Here is an 11,671-nt window from a genome sequence, read left to right as displayed (position 1 = left end):
ATTTGAAAAGTATTTGCATGAGTCAATAACTAGGTGAATAGAGGAAGTAGTTCATGGTACGATTAAATATATATGATATATTGATCTTAACTCTCACGTCCCTAAGAGTTCACACCATAAGATTCATGCTTGGCTTCGTGTCATCCTAGGAGTGACCTTCATTCAAAAAGTGTTACATGATTCAATAGCAAAGTGAATGGAGAAAGTAGTTCATAGTAAGTGGGTAAAGGATATGTGTCAACGTGTCATGCGGTCTCTTTCATTAGTTTGGGCAATGAGATTCCTATGTTGTGCTGGTGTCGTTTTTAGGCAGCATTAGCTAGTCGCTAACCACGACTATCCCCTCGGAGGGTTGTAACATAGGATTCGAAACAACTTAAACTTCATAAATGAATATAGTATTTAGTCAAGAATGTCTTGCTTTAATGAAGAAGTACTTGACTGCCCCTCGGTAGCACTTATTCTAACTCACTATAGTATCATTACAAATAGATAATGAAAATTGGGTACATTATTATTTTTGCTAAAATTGAATATGGTTTAAAATCAATTTTACTAATTAAAATTTGTTTAAATTTTTAGCATGTCGAATTCTTCAAAATTAAACGCTTCCAGTTTAATTAACGATAATTCAACATGGAAATCAACTTTACTAGCAGATATGATTTGAAATTTATTTTAATAGAGGAATGTTCTATATCTTCCAACTCATCTTCAAATAAAAAAGTTTTGAACTTCATAGACGAGGATACGAAAATAGGACGACAAAGTAAATAAGATTTACTTGTCATTGAGACATGCTTAATGGAAAATGATAAAAAAAAAAAAAAAAAAACCCGGATAATAGATTTAGGTATTGCTAATCATATATGTGTTTTCACTCAGGAAACTAGTTCCTAGAGACAACTTACAGAAGGTGAAGCAACCTTTAAGGTAGGGACCGAGGAGGTTGTTTCAGTTAAAGTAGTGGGAGATATGAAGTTATTTATTAGAGATAGATACATTTTACTTGAAAACGTTTATTATATTTCTTTTATGAAAAGGAATTTAATTTCTATCTCGTGTTTGCTAGATCGTAATTATAAAGTTTCTTTTGAAAATAATGAAGTGTTCATTATTTCGAAAGGTCTTAAGATATGTTCTACAAATTTGGAAAATAACTTATACGTGTTAAAACTGACTGAGGTAAAAGTTGTTTGAATATAGAGATGTTTAAAACAGTTGACACTTATAATAAGAAAAGGAAAATTTCTCCAAATGTCTATCTTTGTCACTTAAAACTAGGTCATATCAACCTCAATACGATTGAGAGATTGGTTAAAAGTGGACTTCTAAACCAGTTAGAAGATAGCTTCTTACCTCCATGCGAATCTTGTCTTGAGGGTAAGATGACCAAAAAATCTTTTACTGGAAAAGGTTTTAGAGCCAAAGAACCCTTAGAGCTGATGGAACGAACACATGTGCAGCGAAAGAAAAATGAATCTAAAGTACTCTAATTAGGTTAATTACAAAGATAAGCATGTAGTTGAAACAAATAAAAAGGAAAAAAGAATACAACCTTTATAAACTTTGAATTTTCTCCAAATTAGCTCCAATATTCTCACGATCATAGACTACCACGAGAGTCTTCCCGACTATTCTCCGGCCTTAGAATGAGATGGTGGAATTCTGTGAATGACTAATTTGGAGAGGAAAAGACTAAATCTTTGAGAGAAAATTGTAATGAGATTATCACATAATCTCATCAAATTTCACGATGGCTAAGAGTTTTTAAATTCATTAAACACTCATTTTTAAAGACCATTACATGAAAAACATGCAACTTTGAGTTTGATGAGAATTTGACACTAAAAAATCCACTAACTCAAAGTGGGGTTTAATGGGACAAGTGTCTTCAAATGAAGACAACACTTAGCCATGTAAAAGTTGGCATTTCCCACTCACAAATGTTGGATCTTTCCACTAACTTGGTCAAAGTTTGATTCTCAAAGTCCAAAGTCAACAAATTTGACTTTTTGACTTTCAAAGTCAAAAGTCAAGATATTGACTTTCATTGCATTTTTAATCTAGTCAACAATTTGACTTTTAATGCAATTTTGACCAATTCTATTTAATTTCAAAATTAATTCTAATAATCCATTTTAAAATTAAATTAATATTAAATAATTAATTAAACAATTTAATTAATTTAATTTAATATTAAAATTTAACACTAATCTCAATCAATATGAATCACTATTCATAATCTTGGTATTTAAATCTTATTTTAATATCTCCTATTTTCTCTCTTTTTATGTTTAATTCTCAATTAAACATTAGGTTAAATATATCGTATATATTTAATGCTTTGCTTCAAAAATCGAATTTGAACACTTCAAATTTGTTCGTCACACTGTTCTAAGGTTTAATCTGATATGAGCTAGTAGGGGACTTCATGAACCTATAGATCATGGGCTCCAACGATCCGCGATTAACCGACTAAACTCTTTAACCTAATTAACCACCATTCGTTAACTACGGATCACTCCACTAAAGCTCAGTAATCACACTCCCTTCACTGTAGATATATTATGTCCACTCCATATAACCATGATTGGTAAGTTAACTCTTTCCAGGTTGTTCGTAATAACGGCTGGGTCAAAAGTTATTTTACTCCCAAGATTACATCTTGCTCCTTAAGTTCCACTGATTCTCTAATGAACAATTTATGTGTGATCCAATCACTAAATCAAGTCCTTCTCGAGCTAATGAGAGGGTGGGGCCCCTTGTTCAAGATCCGGAGTCAACACTAAAGGGAACAACCTCTCTACTATCCTTAAAAGCGGGTAGGAGTGAATTCTATTGTGCACTCTATGTCTCTAGCTATCTACCCGGTCTTACCCCTGGCTGGAAGGCTTATTGAGTCGGCGCTGTTGAGTCAACCCTCACTCATGTAAATCTAAGAATAATCCTAAATATATAAGATTTCATTGTTAGCTCAGGATTAAGGTCAAGTTACCTAGGTCATCATTTTGAAATAGTCAGTCTTTAATAGTAAACATCGTTATAAAGTAGGAGTGACTTAATTCTTAGTCCGATCTTATGCAAATTCATTACATAGGATGCCCCCACTCCTTATGTCAATACATGAACAAATCAGGATCACTTCGTTTGTAGCACTCAAATTGTAACAACTATAGAATATGCCACGTTCAATAGTGTTACCAGAATAAGGTACCCAGCCTTATTTATAAACTATAGACTATTTTGGCTAGTTACTGAACTTGATCCACTCTTATGTCTCCACATAAAGTTCATGTATTCAAATAATAGCTATGGATCTTTCATTTATTGGATTTAGACTTTACAAGTGCATTTCACATATTCAACAACAATTTTATTGGATAAACGTCAATAACATCTTTATTGATAATAGAGTATGTTTAACATTACAAACTGTGAGTTTTAGGATATAGAATCCAACAAACTTCCACTTAGACTAAAACTCTAGTGGATTTTACATATAAATATAAATATATAAAATAAATACATTAAACTAAGGCATCAGATACCCAGTACTTCTCCCAATTGCCCTAGTTCTATCTATTTCGAAGTCTTAATCCCACTAGGTGTCCCTCGAACAGTTTAGCCGAGAGTGCCTTTGTAAATGGATCAGCCAAATGTCGAGATTGGTGTCCTAATTCTCCCAAAGTCTCGTAGTTTGTAAACTTTGTACACATTGTTATTAATAAAATAAGAGTTATTTTATTTATATTTATTCATATCTAATAAACAAAGATTTGTGGTTATTTTATGTAAACTTAAGCATGTATATGAGATATACAAGTGGATCATACCTTAAGTAATAAACTAAAAGGTCTGTAGTATAAGGATAAAGGAGAGATACCTTATCCTGGTGACATTACGGATACGACCCGCTTTGTAGAGGTTTACAAGTGTTGTGAACTACTATAGATGGTTTGATCCTGATCATTCATGTGGAGACATGCGAACGGGGGTGTCCTATAAAAAAAGTTTGTATAAGACCAAACAATGAGATGATTAGTCTCTTTATATAACGCTGTTGATAATTGAGACTTACATCTCAATAAAATGACCATAGGCGACGACCTTAATCCCGAGTGTTTATTTGTGATTGAGAAGCTGGGAACTCAGGTACACAAGACGAAATTCACTTATTCCCCGAAGCAGAGGTAAGTAGATAGATTGCTCCCTTAAGGGTTGATTCTGGGTCTTGAACATAGTGGCCACATCCTCTCTTTGAAAGAGAGGACTCAGTCATAGTAGGACTATGACTTATTGTTCATTAGAGGAATTAGTGGTACTTAAGGAGTTAGATGTAACTATAAGGGCAAAACGGTAAATTGGCCCAACTGTACTTATGAACGATCTGTGAAGGGTTATGCATTGTTGATTGGTTGATATGGATACAGAAATATATCTGTAGTGAGAAAAGTGCAGATGTTGTTCTTTAATGGAGTGTTCGATAGTTAACAGATGGTAAATCTCGTGACTAAAGAGTTTAGTCAGTTATTCACGTACCGTTGAAGCTTCAAGGTACAAGTCCATAAGGTCCCCATAGTAGCTCAATGGATTCAAGTTGAGAATCAGTTCTTGGGGTTAGTTTGAAGTGTTAAAATTAACATGAGAAAATTTAATTATATGTGATATAATTGGTGTGATGTATGAGATACATCAAGTAGTGGAATTAATGTAAATATGATTTACATTACATACCATAAAATAGAAAAAGAACTATAGTTTATATGTTTCATGAGATGAAATATTAAAACTATGGGTTATAAATATAATATGGTAAGTTGATTATCATATTTATTTATAATATATTAATTATATGATAATTAATTTCTTTTTCTTTAATAACCAATTGAGTGGAAGATTTTGGAAGTTTTATGGTAACCGTGAGATAAAAAAGGAAAATGATTTTCCTAATTTTAGAAGTTTCCTGATTTGAAAAGTTCTCACGGATAAGCTACCAAGTGAAAGAGTTTCACTAAGTGATAGCATTGAGAGACTACACGATCAGTTAAACGATTGCTTAGAGTTGACTATACGATAGTCACTCAACTGATCATGGCTACACGATCGAGTGGCTAAGTCTATACGATAGGCTGCTGTTTACTAAACGATCGAGCACATCGTCTATACGATAGACAGTATCTTATCTCCCACTTGCTCGATCGTAGACCTCTAGTGTCTTTCTCAAGCCAAGATCATACAGAGCCCATAACTTTTGGACTCTCACACTGAGAATACCAAGGTAACCATTATGGTGGTGTCCTCACTCAGTTCGTGAATCAAGTTAGACTTGATTGGTTTCAAGAAGCTATTGGCCGATCGTTGTGTTCGTGCTGTGTTCTGTTCATTGCGTTTGAGGGTTATGTTGGAAACATTGTAGATTGATCGAGGGACACTTGAAGAATGGTTCTTCAAAGGTATGCATACTCTATCCCTTGATTCTTATTGTATCATGCTGTAATTTCTAGTTGTGCATGACCTGTTAGTTTTCGTTTTGAGACTATAATTGTTTTGTGTTCAATTCGAATGGAATTTAGAATGATCCCTTCTACTGCTTATAGAAATCCTCATGTTTGATTTCCTTCAATTGGTATCAGAGACAGGTTGTTCTGAAATACTATTTTTGTATTAAACTTCTTTTACAGTCTTGGTGGGTTTTAAGTTTTTTGCATTGTGTTTAAGAGTTAAATACGTTTGTGGATCTGTTGATGAATGTTTACGGGATAGTTGCCTCTGTTTAAAGCTTTCTTTAAGATTACAAAGTGTTAATTTGTAAGGGCCCTTGCGTTTTTTGGCATAATTAACATGCAATCGAGTCTGTAATTCAAAGTGTTTGAAGTTGTTGAGTCGTTCGTGATGAAGTGTTGAAGCATGGAGATGCAATTCTCATCGAGGAAGAAGACCAAAGGTTGGTAGTATCGTGTAGCCTAAGGTAAACGATCGTTAAGATTTGGCTAAACGATCATATAGAAAAGTTATGCGCGATCGTGTAGTATTTACTAAACGATTATTTAGCTAATGCTAAACAATGGGGTAGAGCGTTTACTCTATCGCATAGCGTTGGTTGCTCGATCGCGTGGACGCTGGAGGTAAACGACTATATAGAGCATTTGATGCTCATCGTTTAATTAAAGGGGTATGCACTAAACGATCGTGTAGTTCAGCATGCATCATCGCATAGTCACTGACTACACGATCACCTGGTATATGATACCTTAACGCTTGCTCAACGATCGCTTAAACGATTATGCTTCACCGCATCGTTGTCGTTTAGTTGATCGCTTAAGACTTGCGTTGCACGATCACGTGCCTTCATGCTTAATCGTATAGTCAAGATACACGATTATTGCTAAATGATCGTTTAAGCTCAGGAAGTGTTGTTAAACGATTGAGTAAAGAGTTTACTCTATCATGTAGGCAATCACAAGGAGTTGGTACACGATCAAGAAGATGCATTTTTTCGCCCAAACGATTTAAGATCTGGTTTGCCTGTTTGAACCGGAGACTCATTGTGCTTTGTAATAGTTAGCTTTGGTTTTTGAGGATTTGAGGCTAATTATCCCGGTTCATCAACTTTTATTTAATGTACATGAGATGTATGTTGTTTATATGCCATAGTGTATGATATATAGATTTAAAACCCACCTTAGGTTATGAAATTATTCATTCATCATATATTATAAGTGTAATAATATAGTTATTGGCATGATGAAATTACAAGAGAGCATGCGCATGCATCATGAAATATAAGAGTTATATTTATGCATGCATTAAGCATATTTATGCATCATCTTTATATTATAAGTATGGAAGCATGTATGCTTGGTTCGTTGCTTTGTTATATAAGTGTTATATAAAAGTAGCAATGAATGAATAATGCATGAAGCATGACACTTAGGCTTTTTATAAGAGTTATGAATGCCTTATACGTGTTGCTTCACGTTGTGAATGGTTTTGGTTGTTTCCTGTTATAAGCGTTATAATGGAAATTAGAACTACAATCAATAAGAAAGAGTTACATGCGAACGTAGGCGAACTCATGTTTTAAAAGAGTTTTAAAATTGGCTTGAGACAGACCTAAATTGAAGGTTTTAATGAGATTAGATACCTAAGTTTAATCTTTTGAATCGGTTTAATATGATTAAATTGATTTCCATTAAAAATTAAATTTGTATTAAATCTATCTATAAGGGACTTTTTGTCTAAGGTGGGTTTTGTCTAGGCTGGGGTACTTAAGCTAACGGAAACGGAACACCCCTACCTGGGAAACTACCTGGAAAGGTGAATTAGATAGATTTGCTACAAGCATGCAATAGTTGATCAAAGACTTCGTTAAAGAGTTAATGGATGATGATCAAAAGTTGTTCAACTTTCCAAGGTAAGAGTTACTCTTGGGCAAACCTAAAAAGTCACTTAGTTAAAATCCTTAGCCACGTCTTTTCTAAGTAAACTAAACCCTAGGTTATAAATACTCAATGCGAGGAAGAGCTATATATGATATGTCAATGATTCCACTCACGTTTCTTCCTGAATGTTCATGTTGTGAGATTCATGTTTGGCATCGTGGTGCCCTTGGAGCGCCCCCCTTCAGATAGTGTTTGCATGAGTCAATATCAAGGTGGATAGAGATAGTGTTTATAGTAAGTGGGTGAAGGGTGTGCGTCAACATGTCCTGCGGTCTTCTTCATTGGTTTGTACCGTGAGATCTTCTTGCACTGCCTCGTATCGCCCTGGGAGCGTCCCCCTTCAGATCTCTTTTTTGCAGTTGGTCAATATCAAGATGAACTCCAGAAATGGATAAGGTCACTTTAGTTTTTGCCCCAATCAGATTTTTTCCCTTCAGATTGGTTGCTTGGGGCGGAACTTTAGGGCCTAAAATGAAGGATCACACTTACAGAAAATTGTTAAGTCAGTTAATGATTTCTTGACCAAATCAATGATGGCTAGTCATTATAGGAGCACGAGTTATTCTAGTATTAATAACTAGTTGAAAATGTTTCAATTCAGATGAGGGATAAATTGACTACCCTTCGGTAGCTTTTGTCCTAAACTTTTGAAGCGTCATTGCGAAATTAGATGTCACACGGGGTTCATTTCAGTTTTGCTAAACCGTATCGGATGTTGTTTTTTCAATGAGTATTTGCTAAAACCTAATGTAGGTTAATGTGTTTGTTTTTCAGCAACTTGAATGATTTTCCATTAATTGCCTCTAGTTTGACAGATTACATACATTGGAAAGAGTTTGTTAAAAGGTAGTTCGTGGTAAACGACCTCGAGTTTGTCATGGTTGAGGAGTATCTTCAAGTCCCGAACCTTGATGCACCGCGAAGTGTTCGTAATGCATATGAGGTGTGGATGAAGGCTAATTCATTGGCTCGACTTCATATTTTGGCTAGCATACCTGATGCATTAGCCAAAAGGGTTGAGAACATGGTCATTGCAGATCATGGACTCGTTGCACAAATTGTTTGAATGTCAGTTCTCACTTTTGAGCATAAAGGGATGGATGACAAAGAAACCAATAGTGTCAATTCCAAGATAACCTCCAGTTAGAAAAAGCAAGTGTTACTGACACTGATGAAGTTCATCGACGAGAAGTGTTTTCTGAAATGAAACTTTAAGCTTATTTAGGTTCTGATACTGATCCTACTACTCTCTAAAAGAGGAAGAAGTCTAAAGATAGTAAATGAGATTTATTGATCTTGGAGACGTGTTTGGTAGAGAATGATGATTCTGCCTAGAACCTTGATTGGGTTCTACTAATCACGTTAGTTCTTCTTACCAAGGATTTAGTTCCTGAAAAATGTTGCAAGAGGGAGAGTTGACTCTTCAAGTTGGTACTAGTGAGGTTGTTTTAGCTGTTGCTGTGGGCTGGCTGAAGTTATTTTTGGACAAGAAACGTTATCTGTTACTGGATAATGTTTTTTAATAGTTTTTCATATCAAAAGGAACTTAATCGCGGTTTCTTGTCTCATTGAACAAGGTTATACCGTGTACTTTTCTGAGAGTAAAGTGTTTATTTTCAAGAATGGTATGAAGATTAGTTTTGGTTCAATGGAAAATAACTTGTATGTATTAAGGTCTTTAGTCATAAAAGTCTTGCTTAATAATAAAATGTTCAGTACAGCAACAACTGCAAAAAGACCAAAGGTTTATCCTAAGGAAAACACCCATATTTGGCATCTAAGTTTTGGTCATATCAACCTTTATAGGATTGAGTAGTTGGTGAAATGTGGATTTCTAAATAGTTTAGAAGAAATCTCCTTGTCGGTATGTGAATCATGCCTTGAAGGCAAGATGACCAAACGACCTTTTACTGGAAAAGGTTACAGAGCCAAGGAAACCTTAGAGCTTGTACATTCAGATCTCTATGGTCCAATGATTGTTAGAGCTCAAGGTGGATATATATATTTCATCTCTTTCATAGATGATTATTCAAGGTACGAGTATCTGTACCTAATGTAACGTAAGTCTGAAGCTCTTGACAAGTTCAAAGAGTATATGGCTGAAGTTGAAAACTTGTTAGGTAAGAAGATAAAAACACTACGATCTGATCGTGGTGGAGAGTATATAAACCTCGAATTCAGAACTATATGATAGAACATAGAATCACGTCCCAACTCTCAGCCCCAGGTACACCTCAGCAGAATGTTGTATCAAAAAGGAGAAACATAACTTTATTGGATATGGTTCGGTCTATGATAAGTTATGCTCATCTTTTAGACTCGTTTTGGGGGATTTGTAGTGGAGACTGCATATTATATTTTGAACAACGTTCCCTCGAAAAGTGCTTTTGAAACACCTTTTGAGCTGTGGAGAGGCCGTAAAGGTAGTTTACACCACTTTAGAATTTAGGGATGTCCGACCCACGTGCTTGTGGCAACCCTAAAAATTTGGAACTGTATTCGAAAGTTTGCCTCTTTGTAGGCTACTCCAGGGAAATGAGAGGTGGATACTTTTATGATCTGAGTGAGAATAAATTGTTTGTGTCCACAAATACTATCTTCTTGGAAGAAGACTACATCAAGGATCATAAACCATGAAGCAAGCTTGTTTTATGTGAGATTTCTAGTGAAACTACTGAGGGTTCAACAAGAGTTATTGAACAGACTGATAGATCAACAAGAGTTATTGATGTCGGTTCATCTAGTCAACCATCTCAAGAGTTGAGACTGCCTCGACGTAGTGGGAGGGTTATGAACCCACTAAAACGCTACATGGGTTTGACTGAAGCCCAGAACATCATGTCTAATAATGGGGTCGAGGATCCATTGTCTTATAAGCAAGCAATGGAGGATGTTGACAAAGATGAGTGGATTAAAGCCATGAACTAGGAAATGCAGTCTATGTACTTCAATAATGTCAGGGAACTTATGGATCAACATGATGGGGTAAAACCTATAGGATGTAAGCGGATCTACATGAGAAAACAAGGTGTAGATGAAAAGGTGCAAATCTTTAAGGCTAGACTCGTGGCAACATGTTATACACAGGTCGAGGGAGTGGGCTATGAGGAAACTTTCTCACATGTTGTCATGTTGAAGTCTATCAGGATACTCTTGTCCATAGCCACATTTTATGATTATGAGATATGACAAATGGACGTCAAGACTACTTTTCTTAATAGTAATCTTCAGGAGACCATCTACATGGCTCAACCAGAGGGGTTCATTATTCCAGATTAAGAGCAAAGAATTTGCAAGCTCAATAGATCCATGTATGAGTTGAAACAAGTGTCTAGATTGTGGAACATTAGATTTGACAGTGTGATCAAATTGTTTGGCTTTGATCAGAATGTTGATGAGCCTTGTGTTTACAAGAAAATCATCAAGAGCTTAGTAGCTTTCCTGTTACTATATATGGATGATATCCTACTCATTGGGAATGATGTAGGTTTTCTGATTAACATTAAAAAGTGGCTAGATGCCCAATTCCAAATGAAGATTTGGGAGAGGCACATTATGTTCTAGGGATCTAGATCATTCGGGATCATAAGAACAATAGGTTGGCCTTGTTTTAGGCATCATACATTGATCAAATGTTGATTAGTACAGGATGCAAAATTCCAAATTAGTATTTAAATTATATTCTAAAAATTATAAACGAACTTCTACTAGGCTGTTTTTTTAGTCAAACCGATTCAGATTATTCCAATCTTTAATTATTTATTTGTATTTGATTTGTCCCCCAAAAAACAGCCTAGTAGAAGTTCGTTTATAATTTTTAGAATATAATTTAAATACTAATTTTTTTTTATCAAAGCAATTAGTGGAATTTCCTAATGTTTTGAGCGGATGAATATGAAATTGCTTTTTCTTTTTTTAGGGTATGTAAAAAAAATAAGAAATCTTTTGTTTACTCAATTAAAAAATAGAAAATGGTACCTTTTTTGTTCAAAGAATAAAAATAAATACACGGGTTGACCTTTCTTTCCCCCCTTTTCCGCCCGCCTCTTTGGTCTTAAGAATGCTGGTTCTAAGAATGAGTGATTGCCCTTCTCCGACCCTTACTGCCCAACCGGAGAGCGGATAGCTAATGCGTTCCACTTATTGAACAAGGTTCTATGGTCGGTTCGCGACCCCTGGATACCGAAGGCGTCCTTGGGGTGATCTGCGGTTGAGTTTGGATTAGA

This window comes from Benincasa hispida, chromosome 1 (genome assembly GCF_027475165.1).
Source record: "Benincasa hispida cultivar pf3 chromosome 1, pf3_genome.v1.1, whole genome shotgun sequence".
Lineage (NCBI taxonomy): Eukaryota > Viridiplantae > Streptophyta > Magnoliopsida > Cucurbitales > Cucurbitaceae > Benincasa > Benincasa hispida.
Note: the sequence above shows the minus strand (reverse complement) of the source record.